The sequence below is a fragment of the Phascolarctos cinereus genome, unplaced genomic scaffold (assembly GCF_003287225.1).
Source record: "Phascolarctos cinereus isolate Bilbo 61053 unplaced genomic scaffold, phaCin_HiC Scaffold_8;HRSCAF=390, whole genome shotgun sequence".
In the NCBI taxonomy this organism is placed as follows: domain Eukaryota; kingdom Metazoa; phylum Chordata; class Mammalia; order Diprotodontia; family Phascolarctidae; genus Phascolarctos; species Phascolarctos cinereus.
The window spans coordinates 3,105,641-3,121,359 of NW_027556291.1; the positions used below are offsets into that span (position 1 = coordinate 3,105,641).

The following is a 15,719-nucleotide window of genomic DNA, read 5'->3' on the forward strand; positions in this document are numbered from 1 at the left end:
TTCATTTGTATCTCATTGTCTTTATCTATCAATTCAGCCATTTCTCAGAGGCAAGGTCTTGACAACCTTCCATCTCTCCCCATCTATATTTCTCCATTCATTTATCTCTTATTCTCTGGGTCTCTTCAACCATCAAACTCTCATTTTCTAGGTCACTCCAACGCATCCATTTCTGCCAATCTATGTCTTTTAATATCGAACTCCTTCAATCATTGGCTTGGCCTCTGCATTTAGCAATCTTTCTCTCTTTTTCTCCCTAAATCTGTACATTCACCTATCACTGAGTATCTAGGTTTCTCCACACCTCAATCGCTCCTCAGATAGGTCCCTTCATTCATCTATCTTTCCTTATATAGGTCTCTTTATTTATCCATCTCTCCCTGACCAGGTCTCCAGAACCATCTGGGCCTCTCCATGCATCCATCAATCACTGTCTAGGAATCTTTATTTATTCATATCTCCCTGTCTCCATCTCATCATTCCTTCATATCTATTTATTTATCCCAATAATCCATCTCTTAGTGTCTAGACCTCTGTAGCTACCCAACTCTCACTGTCTACATCTCTCCAACCATTTACTTATCATTGTTTAAGTCTCTTTATTCATACATTTTTGCCTGAGTCTTCTCAGCCATCTGCTCCTCCATGCTGTTTCCACATCCATACATTTCTCATTGTTTAAGTATTTTCATTCATGCATCTGTCACTGTTTACATCTCTCCCATCCTGCCCCTTTCTTTTGCTCTCTCTACCCAAACATCTCTCAATCTTTTGTTCTAAGCATTCAACTCATATTCTGTAGATTTCTCCATTTATCTCTCTCTCATTGTCTTGGCCTCTCCAGGCATCCATCTCTCCTTGTCTAGGTCTCTCTCTTCAACCAATTCTGTTTCTCTGTATCCTCTTCAACCATCTATCTCACACTGCCTAGGCCTCTTCATTTCTACATTTCTCACCATGTAGGTCTCTTCAACCACAAAGTTCTAAAGAGACAAAGAAAACTCAACACCTAGACTTAGAATTCTAGAGAGTAAATATTTATTGACTCACTGTATGACCTAGACAGGGAGCCCTGGAAGCCTAAAAACCTCAAATCCATAAGGAAAGACTAGAGTCCCTTGAAATATCAAGCTCTAAACTTGGCGGCCTAAAGAACTAGATACTCAATGATGCAGATATGGAATCTTGGAACCATATGGATGTACCACAACTCAAGTTTAGAGCCTTGAAGACCTAGAGAAGCTAAGCAGCAGATTTAGAAACCTAGATGTAGAGTGGTATCTTGTAGTCATACAAAAAATAGAAAAATCATGACTAGACCTTTTCATTCCAAAGTCTCAGAAGCAGGAAACTCAAGACCTAAACTTTGAGCCCTAGAATAACAGAAAACCCCCAGAGGTAGACTTAGCATCCTTGTGACTGCGAGAATACAAGATCTATATTTGGATGTCAAGACTTTTAAAACGTAAGAGACTTAAAAATATCCCATGCAACTACTTTTGCACTGGCCTAGCCCCCATTTTTGGAATGCCCATCTTCCTTACACAATTCATTTCTTTCTCTGGGATGATGGGGTTCAAATGTTGCCTTGGCCACAAACCCCCTTCTGAATTCCCCAACCATGAGGATTATCCATCCCCCAATACCTTATATTTGACTACATTATATTTCTCTTGTATTTATTAAGTATATACTGATAAAAATCTAACTTGTCTCCTCTAAGACAAAGAAAGCTCTCTAGGAATAAATATTTTGTACTTGTTTTCTGAATAACTAGCAGAGGTCCTCCCATGTGGGAGGCATCAAATGTTTGTTAGCTAACTAATTGACCTAAGTTCAGAAGCCTAGCAATTTCTAGCCCTAGAGTACACAAGGACTAGGTTAAGACCTGGAGGATGATGGGACAAGCAATTTCAAAACCTTTACTTAAATGTGGAAGCTAGAAAGATTAGAGATTTAAAGATCAATGGCTCCTAGTCTCTTCCCTCCAGGTTTTCCTTTTCATTTACATAGCCTACATCTGGTACATAGCTATGTCAATGTTGTCTCTCCGGAGTCAAGATGGCTGAGGAAAAGCAGTGACTTGCTTGAGTTCTCCCCCAAACCCCTCCAAATACCTGTAAAAATGGCTCTAAACAAATTCTAAAACAGCAAAACCCACAAAAAGACAGAGTGAAACAAATTTCCAGCCCAAGGCAACCTGGATGGTTGATAGGAAAGGGATATCTCGCTGTGCTGGGAGAGGAATGCAGTTTGGCGTGGGTGCGCAGGCCCCAGCAAACCTGGAGCAGGCCTCAGAGGACTGAATCACAGGCAGCTATGGTGGGTTCTAGACTTCTCAACCCATGAATGCCAAAGACAACTTAGAAGGTCAGCAGGAAAAGTGTGTCTGCAGTGAGAGAGAGAAAAGCCGTCCCAGCCCCGGTCCCGAGTACTGAGCACGGCCCCCCTGGCAGCAGCTGGGTGAGAGAGGAGCATGGATAGATCCCAGCCCTGGTGCAGCCCCAGGGTGGCAGCAGCAGTGATTGCTTCCAGAGCTCTCAGCCCACAGACAGCGGGGGGATCAAGTGGCTGATCAGAGGGAGATTGCAGGGATCTCTTTGTTGGTGCTGAGGCAGGATTCTCTTGCTTTGCCTGTGCTTGGATGTGGGTCATAGGCCTGGGTGGCAGTCCTGGGACAAGGAGGAGCACTGGCGTGGCCGAACTTGTGGCAGTAGTGAAGAAGGAATCCTTCTCACAGTTCCAAGGCAGAAAAGAGTGCTTGTGGTCACTCATAGACCAAAGCACAGGCCCGGAAAGGAGTAAACACCTTTGATCATAGCACCTTGGAAAAACTGCAAATTTACAGGTCCCTAGAAGTATCTCTGAAAATAGCTGCACAAAACTCCTGAATCTTGGGACACTACACCCTCCACACTGGAAGCAGAGCTCTACCTTAACAAAGAGTTAAAAACTCAAAGTAATTGCTGGGAACATGAGCAAGCAGTGGGAAAAAATCAGACTATAGAATCTTTCTTTGGTGACAAAGAAAATCAAAACATACAACCAGAAGAAGACAACAAAGTCAAAGCTTGGAGAACAAGAAAACCATGCTTAGAAATGGAGGTCTTGGGGATCTAGAAGCCTCAGACTCAGACTTGGAACCCTGGAGGATTAGGCACCTAAAGAGGTAGGCTTCAACTCAGAGCCTTAGAGGACAAGAATTCTCAAGACCTATGCTTCATTTTGGAGGCCTGGAGGACTAGAAACCTTAAAAATTTTCTACAGATTTTAATATCGTCCTTGAGAATTGGGGTGATCTTCTGAATACTGTCAACCTCTCAAAATTTTCATGACATTGTTCATTCCTGGTTCTCTTCCCATCCATCTGAAAGGTCCCTTCTCTGTCTTCTTTGCTGCATCTTCAAATAGGTCACACCACTAACTATGGGTGTTCCTCCAGTATCTATCCTGGGTTCTTTTCCATCTACACTAGCTCACTTTTTGATCTCAGCCCCCAGTGATTCAACTATCTTCACTATACAGATGATTCTCAGATTTCTGTAGCTGGCTCTAATTTCCTTCTGGAGCTCCAGTCCTACATCTCAACTGCTATTACATATCTGGAATTGGATGTCCTATAAGCATCTCAAACTCCACATGTTCAAATGGGAACTCATTCTTTTTCTCCCAAAAATCATCCCCTCTTCCCAACTTTCCCATTACCATTTATGGCATCACCACCCTCTCAGTCATCCAGGCAGCTGACATCATTGCCTTTCTTGGCTCTTTGCTTGAACGATGTTTTCAAGTCTTGTCCTATCTACCTTCACAAAACCTATTTTATAATCTCTTCCTTACCACTCAGCCACCATCTTTGTAAAGACCCCCATAACCTCTTGACTAAATTATTGTAATAGCTTTCTAATTGGTCTCACTGCCTCAATTCTCACTCTTCTCCAAATCGTTGTTCACTCAGTTGCCAAAGTGATTTTTCTAAAATTCAGGTCTGTCACCTTCCCCCTTGACTCTAGACTCAAACTCTAATGGCTTCCTATTACCTATAGCAGAACTGTACAATCTGCGGCCTGCACAGGATTTTGTGCAGCCCATGAAAAATGTAGAGGAAATGTAGAGGAAAGCCTTTGGTGTGCCACAAGTAGCCCGTGGGCCACAGGTTGTGCAGGCCTGACCTATAGGTTCAAATATAAAATCCTCTAACAAACTGGACTTCACCTTAAATCTTTTCCTTTCTCAGCTTCTTCTTATAGCACTCACTAAGGCCAGCTTCCCTGTGATAACACAGCCTCCCTGGGTCCCCTTTCCAGCACTGGTTGTGCCTTAACCCATTCACTCAGACTCACTACGCTTGGTGGAGGAGTTGGATTGCTCCTTGCTCCCTATTTCCACTCCTAGGCTCTCCCTCTACTACCATCATTCAGTCATCTCTGCCCCTTTGAGGTTCATCGATAATCTCACCTGGGCCCTCACTGCTGCAAAGCAGTCCTTTTACACAATCCCACTCATCACAGTGACTTTTCCAAATCTTTTCATCCATCATCAAGTCTCTCATGGATCCCCTGCCCTTCCCTCTTTGAAAAACCTGAAGCCATTCACTGAGAGTGCCCTCTTCTCCCCTCCTCCTCCTCCTCATCTCACACCACCTAGATATCTTTTGCAAACCTCTCCTCCTTCACTTGCCTCACAGAGAGAAGCGGCCCTTCTCCTTGTCAAGGTCAATCCCTCTATCTGCACAAGTGATTCCATTCCATGCTGTCTCCTCTAGCACACTGCCCCATCTGGCATCCCTACTCTCTCACTAATATTCAGTCACTCTCTGTCTCCTAGTTGTTTCTCTACTTCCTCTAAAAATGCTCATGTTGCCTTCATTCTCAAAACACCCTCACTTGATCCACACATCATCCTATGTATTTCCTCCCTTTTGTGGCCATCTACAATCAATGCCTCCACTTCTTTCTTCTCACTTCCTTCTTCATTCTCTACAGTTTGCTCTCTGGCCTCATATTTCAACTGAAACTGTTCTCCTCAAAGTTACTAGTTATCTCTTAATTACCAAATCTAATAGCCTTCTCACTATCCTCATACATCTTGAGTCCTCTGCAGCCTTTCACATCATTTGCTCATTCTTTCTCCTTAACGCTCTCTTCTCTCCAGGTTTTCAGGACACTGCTCTCTCCTGGTTCTACTCACACCGATATGACCACTCCAGCTCTGTCTCCTTTGCTGGATCTGCTCACCGGCTCACTAACTGTATGTATCTCCCAGTGCTCTGTCCTGAGCTCTCTTCTCTTTTCCCGCTGCACTATCTCATTAGGTGATCACAGCAGCTCTTATGGATTCAGTTATCATCTCTATGCAAATTAACCTCGGATCTATTTTTCCAGGCCTAACTTCTGTCCTGACCTCCAATCTTGCATCATCAAATGCCTATTGAACATTTCAAACGGGGTATGACATAGAAATATTCAAAACTGCCCTCATCTTGTTCCTCCCCTCTTCCCAAGTTCCCTATTCCCATGAAGGACACCATCATCGTCCGGGCCCCTCAAGCTCCCAACCTTGGCATGCCCTCAACTCCTCAGTGCTACTCGCTTTCCCATAGCCAATCTCTTGCCAAGTCCTGTCTTTTCTACCTCCACCCTGACACAGCCCTAACCATCTCACAACTTGCTTTCAAGTCTCTCCCCACTCTTACATTCTCCATTCAGCTGCCAAAGTGATCTTCCTAAAATGCACATCTGACCAGGTCACATTCCACAGATGACTTTGCCTACAAGTACAAATATAATCATAGAAAACATTTATATCACACTTTAAGGCTTATAAAGGAGGTTGCAAATATTATCTTATTTTATCCCCATAGTAACCCTGGGAGATAAGTGCTATTATCCCCATTTTACAGATGAGGAAACTGAGTCAAAGCTTAAGTGAGTTGCTCAGAGTAACACAGCTAATAAGTGTCAGAGGTTGGATTTGAACTCGGGTCTTCTGGGTTCTAGGTCCAGCATTCTACTCACTGTGCCACCTGGATACATAAAGACCTTTACAACCTGGCCAGGGGTGGGGAACCCGCTGCCTCGAGGCCATATGTGGCCTTCTAGGTCCTCAAGTGTGGCCTTTTGACTGAGTCCAAGTTTTACAGAACAAATTCTTTTATTAAGGGGATCTGTTCTGTGAAGTTTGGATTCAATCAAAGGGCCACACGTGAAGATCTAGAAGGCCACATGTGGCCTCGAGGTCACAGGTTCCCCACCCCTGACCTGGGCCCTTCCAACCTTTTCAGTCTTCTGGTATTATACTCCCCTCCACCTACTCAACAATCCAGTGACATTTTGCTGTTTGCTCTTCTACCTCCCAACTGTGGCCATTTTCACTGCTGGTTCCGGGTGCCTGGACTGTCCTCCCTCCTCATTTCCACCTCCTGGATGCCCTGGCTTCCATCAGGATTCAGATTGCACCCCACCTTCTATAACAGGCCTTTTCAGCCTTTCTTCTCCCCCCGCCCACCAAATCTCTGCTTCCTCTCTGGGCTCATCTCCCATTGAGACTGTATATATCTTACATTGTACATTATACATAATTGTTTCTATGTTCTCTCTCTCATAAGAATGTGACCTTCTTGAAGTCAAGTCAGTGTTTTTTTGCCTTTCTTTGTATGCTCAATGATTAACCCAGTACCTGGTTTCCTCCACTTCAGTATTAAGGAGTTTACATCATAATTTCTTTGGGTCTCCAGTCAGGAAAATTCTTAAGATTTAGGTAGAGAGGTTGGGCTCTTTACCTAAATTTATATTTCTAGCTAGATCAAATTAACCCATGGCCTCTTTGTGTTTGAAACAAAATTTAGGTTACTGAAAACATTTAGTTAACAGAGCAGTAGGTCACATAGTAGGGTCTGTGGAGAACCAGGCACTGGGAGAGAAAGTACAGAAAAGGACAGACCTTTTCTTGTGGAGTCGGATTGAGGGCAGGTGGTTAAGCTGGTCTCAGTCCTGGTCTTCTGTTCCTGGATACCTGTTGAGCAAGGGGGACAGCCTGAACTGTCCTCCTTTTATATACAGATATGTAGATAGAGAGATGTACATTTGGGTACATAGTTCTAATATGTATTCACACATTTGGGATATATATACACATACTATATTAAAATTCACAATATGAAATACAAACTAAGAGAACACTAAATACAGATCATAAATGATTCAACCTTAGGAAATGAAATAGAAGCAGCTTGAAAGGAAAAACCAAAGACAAAAATTTCTGATGGATTTGCAAGAGAATTTTATATACATTTTGAAGAACAATTAGTGCCAATACTATGCAAACTATTTTCAGAAATTGAAATGTATGCAACCAAGCTCTACTAAAGCAAAAAGAAAAATTCACAGAATAGAGATAAACAAGGAAATTACCTTATGGTGGAAGGAATCAAAGTCAACAAACCAATATCAGTATTAAACTTCTATGCTCTAAATACCATAGCATCTAAATTCATAAAGGAAAAATTAACTGAATGAGAAGAAGGCATAGTTAGCAGCACAATCATAGCAAGATACTTTCATGTACTTCTCTTGGAGTTGGACAACTCTTAACAGAAAGAAAAACAAAAGGAGAAACATGGAATTGAACAAACTGCTAGAAAAACAAAACCTATCTTCTAAATGAGATCATTTAAGACTATACATATTTCAGCCATGGAACTTTACAAAAATTGACCAGGATTATTAAGGCATAGAAATATTGAAAACAAATGTTAAAAGGCAGAAATAGTAAACACGGTCTTTACAGACTACAATACAATAACAATGTAATCAGTTCAAGGTAATACAAAGGAAAGACATAGACAGCCAATATTGCAATCCCAAATAACAAGTAGATAAAGAACAAATCATAGAAACAATTCATAATTTTGTAAAATACAATAATAATGATGAAGCAACATACCGAAATTTCTGGGATGCAGCTAAGCAGTCCTCAGGGGAAAACTGTATCCCTAAAAACATACATTCACAAAATAGAAAAGGAGAGGGTTAATAAACTGAATATGCCTTTCAAAAATAAGAAACTCTGCCAAAACAAACTCAGAATAAGTGAAAAAAAGAGGAGAAATTAAAAATTACAAGAGAATTAAATTAGAAACCAAAACAACTATAGAAATGAGAAGAAGAACTAAAAGTAGTTCTTTGAAAAGGTTAATAAATTGATAAACCATCACTCATAGACCAGAGCACAGGCCAGGAAAGGAGTAAATACCTTGCTCTTGATCATATTAGAAGAACTGAAAATTTACAGGTCCCTAGAAGTATCTTTGAAAACAGCTGCACAAAACCCCCAAAGCTTGGAACAACACATTCTCCACACTGGAAGCAGACCCCTACCTTAACAAAGAGTTTATAATTCAAGTAATTGCCTAGGATCATGAGCAAACTGTGCAAAAAAAAAAAAAGTCAGACCATAGAATCTTTCTTTGGTAACAAAGAAGATCAAAACATACAACCAGAAGAAGACAACAAAGTCAAAGCTCCTACACCCAAAGCCTCCAAGAAAAATATGAATTGGTCCCAGGCCATGGAATAGCTCAAAAAGGATTTTGAGAAGCAAGTAAGAGAAGTAGAGGAAAAAAATGGGAAGAGAAATGAGAATGATGCAAGAAAATCATGAAAACAAGTCAACAGCTTGCTAAAGGAGACCCAAAAAAATACTGAAGAAAATGACACCTTAAAAAATAAACTAACCCAAATGGCAAAAGAGGTCCAAAAAGCCAATGAGGAGAAGAATGCCTTAAAAAGCAGAATTGGCCAGATGGAAAAGGAAGTCCAAAAGCTCACTGAAGAAAATACTTCCTTAAAAATTAGAATGGAGGGGCAACTAGCTGGCACAGTAGATAGAGCACTGGCCCTGAAGTCAGGAGTACCTGAGTTCAAATCCAGCCTCAGACCAAACACTTGACACACTTACTAGCTGTGCGACCCTGGGCAAGTCACTTAACCCCAATTGCCTAAAAAAAAAAAATTAGAATGGAGCAAATGGAAGGTAGTGACTTTATGAGAAATCAAGACATTGTAAAACAAAATCAGATGAATGAAAAAATAGAAAACAATATGAAATATCTCATTGGAAAAACAACTGACCTGGAAAATAGATCCAGGAGAGAGAATTTAAAAATTGTCGGACTTTCTGAAAGCCATGATCAAAAAAAGAGCCTAGACATCATCTTTCAAGAAATTATCAAGGAAAACTGCCCTGATATTCTAGAACCAGTGGGTAAAATAGAAATTGAAAGAATCCACCAATCACCTCCTGAAAGAGATTCCTAAAGGAAAACTCCTAGGAATATCATAGCCAAATTCCAGAATTCTCAGGTCAAGGAGAAAATATTGCAAGCAGCCAGAAAGAAACAATTCAAGTACTGTGGAAACACAATCAGGGTAACACAAGATTTAGCAGCTTCTACAATAAGGGATCAGAGGGCTTGGAATATGATATTCCCCAGGTCAAAGGAGCTAGGATTAAAACCAAGAACCACCTACCCAGCAAAATTGAGTATAATCCTTCGGGGGGGGGGGGAAATGGATATTCAGTGAAATAGAGGACTTTCAAGCATTCCTGATGAAAAGACCAGAGCTGAATAGAAAATTTGACTTTCAAATACAAGACTCAAGAGAAGCATGAAGAGTTAAACAGGAAAGAGAGATCATAAGGGACTTACTAAAGTTGAACTGTTTACATTCCTGCATGGAAAGATGATATTTGTAACTCATGAGACCTTTCTCAGTATTAGGGTAGTTGGAGGGAAAAAAATTATATGTATGTATCCATAGATGGATAGATAGAGGGCACAGGGTGAGTTGAAGGTGAAGGGGTGATATCTAGAGAATAAAAATAAGGGGTGAGAGAGGATTATACTGGGAGAAAGAAAAAGGAAGAGGTAGGGGGCAGCTAGGTGGCACAGTGGATAGAGCACCAGCCCTGAAGGCAGGAGGACCTGAGTTCAAATCCGGCCTCAGACTAAACACTTGACACTTACTAGCTGTATGACCCTGGGCAAGTTACTTAACCCCAGTTGCCTAAAAAGAAAGAAAAAAAAGAAAAGAAAGGAAGCGGTAGAATGGGGTAAATTATCTCACATAAAACAGACAAGAAATGGCTTTTACAGTGGAGGGGAAGTGGGGGAAGGTGAGAGGGAATGAGTGAATCTTATTCTCATTGGATTTGGCTTAAGGAGGGAATAACACACACTCAACTGGGTATAGAAATCTTTCTTACCCTACAGGAAAATAAAAGGGAAGGGGATAAGAGAGCAAGGGGATGATAGAGAGGAGGGCAGTTTGGGGGAGGGTGTAATCAGAAGCAATAAGGAGGGACAGGGTCAAAAGAGAGAATAGAATAAATGGGGGTGGGGTAGGATGAAGGGAAATATAGTTAGTTTTTCACAACATGACTATTATGGAAGTGTTTTGTATGACTACATATATACAACCTGCATCAAGTTGCTTGCCTTCTCAATGAGGGTGGGGGGGGAGGGAGAAAGAGAGAAAATTTGGAACCCAAAGTTTTAAAAACAAATATTTAAAAATGTTTTCACATGCAACTGGGAATTAACATATACAGGCAATGGGGTATAGAAATCTATCCTTCCCTACAGGAAAATAGAAGGGGAAGGGGGCAAAAGAAGGGGGGGAGATAGAAAGGAGGGCAGATTAGGGGAAGGAGTATTCATAATGCATGCCATCTTGGGTGGGGGAGGGATGAGATGGGGAGAAAATTTGGAACTCAAAATCTTGTGGAAGTGAATGTTGAAAACCAAAAATAAAGAAATTAATGACAACATTAAAAAAAAAAGCAACAAATTGATAAACCTTTAGCCAAACTCATTAAAAAGAAGAGATCATAAAATCAAAATAGCAAATGAACCAGGCAAAATCCCCAAAAAATCAGAAGAAATTAAATGAATTATCAGAATCTGTTATTCAGTTATATGCTAACAAAGCTAAGAACACAAAAGAAAAAGAGGAATACCTTCAATATATATTACCCAAACTAACAGAAGATCAAATTGAGATCTTAAATCAGTCTCAGAAAAGGAAACAAAACTATTATAAAGGAACTATCAAAGAAAAAACTGGGCTTGATGAATTTACAGGGGAATCCTATATTGCTTTTAACAAAACGGATACAGTGCTGGGGCCTGGAGTCAAGAAGACTCATCTTCCTGAGTCCAAATCTGGCCTCAGATTCTTACTAGCTGTGTGACCCTGGGCAAGTCAGTTAACCCTGTTTGCCTCAGTTTTTTCATCTGTAAAATGAGCTGGAGAAGAAAATGGCAAACCACTTTGCTATTTTTGCCAAGAAAACCTGAAATGCGGTTACAAAGAGTTGGACACTACTAAAACATGACTCAGCAACAATATTAATACACAAATTATTCTTAAAAATTGAAAAAAAAATCCCTCTACCTAACTCCTTTTATGAGACAAAATCTGTCCCCTTTCTCTCTTACCCCCTCCCCCATAATTAAGAGTAAAAGAAAAAAATCATCACAACCATATATTTAAGCAAAACAAATTTCCTCATTGGCCATGTTTAAAAGAAAGAATATATACAAATACAAATACATATGTATACATATACACAAACACATACATGTATGTCTCATTCTGCACTCTGAGTCCTTCACCTCTCTGTAGGGAGGTGGGGAGCATGTTTCATCATTAATCCTTTGGAATTGTGGCTAATCAGAATTCTTAAGTTTTTCAAAGTTGTTTGTTTTCATAATGTTGTTGTCATTGTATAATTACTCTCTGGATTCTGCTCACTTTACTTTTCATTAGTTCATACAGATTCATAAAATTCTTCCCCAGGTTTCTCTGAAACCATCCTCTTCATCATTTCTTACAGCACAATAGGATTCCAACACATTAGTATACCATAACTTGTTCATCCATTTCCTGATTTATGGGCACCCCGTCAGATTCTCATTCTTTGCCACCTCAAAAAAGAGATATAAATATTTTTGTATATCCTTAGAGCTTGTTTTATATGGGACTAATATCTCCCTAAATCTACATCTCCTCCCCTTTTCCTATTTTTTGACTTCAGACTTTATGTTAGGGTCAGACTATACAGAACCAGAAAAGTCTGGTTCTGTTGCTATTTTCTTGGAATACTGAGTGTTATGTTACTTTAGGCTCTCAGAGACAGCTCAGGTAGGGGACTTGCAAGCTATCCAGGCTCCCAAAGTCATCTGATACAGGGCAAAATCTGATCACTACTTCTCTGGTTTGAGTTTCAAGTTGCTGACCTGGGTTTGGGCCTGAGCAACAGTACACTGCTGTTGGCCTCAGCCCCTATCAACCAGCTGGAAAGCTCTGCTGTTCAGAGTTCAGACTCTCAGATTTGGTCTGGGATTCCTGCCCTGCTTATTCCTCTACAGACTTCAGATTGGACTAGAAGATGGAACTGAGACCCCTCTCCACTCCTAAGGTCTGAGTCACACAGCTGTTGCTTATTTCTGAACTTCCTGTTCTCTGAATACCCAGAGTAGGGTCTGAGACTAATCTTCATCCTCAACTGTCACCCCTGGGCACAAGTCTCCTCCTCTGTCTGTCCTGGATTTTTTTTTAATTTTTATTTTCAGTTCCAATTCTCTCCCTTCCTCCAGCCTTTTCCCTACCTATTGGGAAGGCAAGCTCTGTCCTGAATTTGTAACCCAGAAGTGGATAGTAGATGACAAAGCTGTCAGCTGACACCAGTTCCCTCATCCTGTGTGAGGCTGTGATGCCCCAGTATGGGTCTGGAAGCTACTATTGTCTTGATGCAAGAGTCTCCTTCTGCTTTAGAGTGCTTGTGCACTAGGGTTAGACTCTGTCCACAGGATCTACAAACTTCTCTATGTCTCTATGTAGACATGGCCTGAAAAAGTGACTTACTGTGATATTTGACTTAGATTTCCTGAGCAGGATTCTAACTGGTACATTTTCTTTTCTTTTCTTTTGTTGTCTTTTTTTTTGGGGGGGGGTGTGAGGCAATTGGGGTTAAATGACTTGCCCAGGGTCACACAGCTAGTGAGTATCGTGTGTCTGAGGTTGGATTTGAACTCAGGTCCTCCTGACTCCAAGGCTGGAGCTCTATCCACTGTGTCACCTAACTGCACCTGGTGCGTTTTCTACATCTGTTTGGAGGAGTTTTGCAGGGAAGTTCTCTGTACTTCTGACTGCTATTGTACCATTTTGGCTCTGCCCTCTAAACATTTATTTTTATTGGTAATTGCCTGTCCAGACAACCAACTGATGAGCTATCCAGGCTCCTTGAGAGGAGGAAGCTTCATTTTAGCTGTATTTGTAACCCCTCTGCTTAGCACCAAGTTGGTCTCATGGTAACCCCTAAAGAAATGCTTTCTATCTGCCACTCTAGTAAGGAAGGATCCAAAACAATGGAACCGAATAATGCAGTATTTGATAAACCCCAAAAACAGAAATTACTTAGGAAAGAACTACCCATTTGATAAGCACTGCTGAGAAAACTTGAAAGCAGACTGGTAGAAATTAGGCTTCAGTCAACCTCTTATACCACATTCCACAATAAATTTTAAATGGATACATTCCCTGAACATTAAAGATTGAATAGGGAAAAAATTTCATATCAAATTCCTCAGCTATATAGATAACTAAAAAACACATAAACAATGTCCAGAAATATATAAGATGAAAGGCCACTCCTCAATAGAAAAGTGGCAAAAGGATGTGAACAGATACTCTCAAAGGAAGAATTGCAAACTATTAATAACATAGGAAACAATGCTTCAAATGACTAATAGGAGAGATGCAAATCAAAACAACCAGAAGATTCACTTCCTATCCAAAAAACTGGCAAAGATGACAAAACACAGGAATAGTCAACGTTGGAGGGATTGTGCATTGTTGGTAGAGCTGTGAATTAGCACAACCATTGTGGAAAACAATTTAGATTTATGCAAATAAAAAGGCTAAAATGATCCTACTCTTTGCCTCAGAGATTCCACTCCTAGATATATCCCCTATGGAGGCCACTGATAAAGAGAAAGGTCCCATATACACCAAAATATCGATAGCAGCACTTTCTGTGGTAGCACAGAACTGGAAACAAAATAGATGCCCCTCGTTTGGGAGATGGCTAAACAAATGGTGGTCCGTGAATGCAATGGAACATTATTGTGCCGTAGGGTATAAAGGGGAGCACTCCCCAGTTTGAGCTATACACCCACAGCCAATCAAACAGGAACATAGCTATTCACTACATGGTTATAGATTTTAAATCATTGAAATTAATGAAATCAATTGAATCACAGAATGCTCCAATCTCTCCTGGGCATTTCTATTACATGTTATTATGACTATCCAGGAAGCAAACTCCTCAGAGTATTCCATATGGGGAATTGCATCAGTAGCACTCAGTTAATGCTCATGAAGACTAAAATCAGTGACTAGTCTCCCATTACACTCTCCCCTCATTTGAAAAAGTCGTCATCCTTGGCAAATCAGCCAGGGTGTGTTTGGAACATATTGTTCACAGCCTCAGTCTGGAACAGTCATCTGGTATACTGAGGAGGCATATGTATATTCCTTTCACTTGCTTCCCCAAAGCTAGTCAATGTGGCATGATCATATACAGTTCCACATGTACAGAAGAAAAATTATAATTTTCCCTAAATATAAAACCATGCAGATTCAATAAGAAGCATTTCACAAAGTTTACCAAAAATAACTGCTTGTGTAGTATTGGACAAATAACTAAGTGCTTGAACTAGCTTTCCTCAACTTACAGACAATATAGAAAAAAGACAAAGAAAAATCAGCTTCCTATGTATGTTGTAAGGAAACCTGGTATTGCCAGAATTTCCCTGGCCCTATGGAGCTCTCCTCAATGGGATTTAGGATATGAGAGCAACTGGAAGTCATCTCCTCACAGTCGGGTGGGGATGGTATATTACACATATTTTCAGATTTTTTTAAACAAACTGATCAGTTTTGTTGACTTTTTTTTCTTTAAAAATATTGTTTATCATACGAGATGGCTCTCTGAGAGGGGTGAGAGGGAGGGTTCCTGGGGAAAATTTTTGGTCATGTAAAATAAACAAAAGATATTAATAAAACTTTATTTAAAAAAAATCATGCACTAGTATATTTAATGTGCTTTGATATGGTGTGTCCCTATTCTATTCCCTGATCTACCTCTTCATTTTTAGCCAGCTTCAAATCACATTGATGATTGCTACTTTTTATTTTGAGATCTAATATTGTTAGTCCTCCTTCCTTCCCATCTCTTTTAATTATTTCCCATGAGATCTTTGACTTCTTATTCTAAATGAATTTTGTTATTTTTTTTTTCTAGCTCTATAAAGTAATTCTTCATTACTATGATTGGAATGGCACTAAATAAGTAAATTAATTTAGATAGTTCAAGTAATAGTTTAAATTTTGTTGGCTTGGCCTACTCATGAGCAATGACTATTTCTTCACTTATTTAGATCTGTCTTTTACTTTATAAAGAGTGTTTTATAGTTGTATTCATATAGTTCCTGAATGAGTATAGATAGGCAAACTCCCAAGTATTTTATATATTATATAGTTATTTTAAATAGAATATCTCCATCTTTTGTTGCTAGTATACAGAAATGCAGGTGATTTGTGTGGGTTTATTTTGTATCCTATAATTTTGCTTACGTTACTTGCTTTATTTTA

The 15,719-nt window shown here is 40.1% G+C and overlaps 1 long non-coding RNA gene across 1 annotated transcript in view; it reads right to left on the reverse strand.

Annotated features, from left to right (window-relative positions):
• LOC144454982 (uncharacterized) overlaps window positions 1-7,191 on the reverse strand; it is a 28,426-nt gene extending 21,235 nt beyond the window's left edge. Inside the window, exons 1-2 of the long non-coding RNA XR_013483569.1 lie at window positions 6,943-7,191; window positions 5,696-5,770 (exon numbers count right to left, since the gene is read on the reverse strand). This is a non-coding gene — a long non-coding RNA (uncharacterized LOC144454982). The remainder of the gene's footprint in view (window positions 1-5,695; window positions 5,771-6,942) is intronic.
• Between the last annotated feature and the right edge of the window lie 8,528 nt (window positions 7,192-15,719).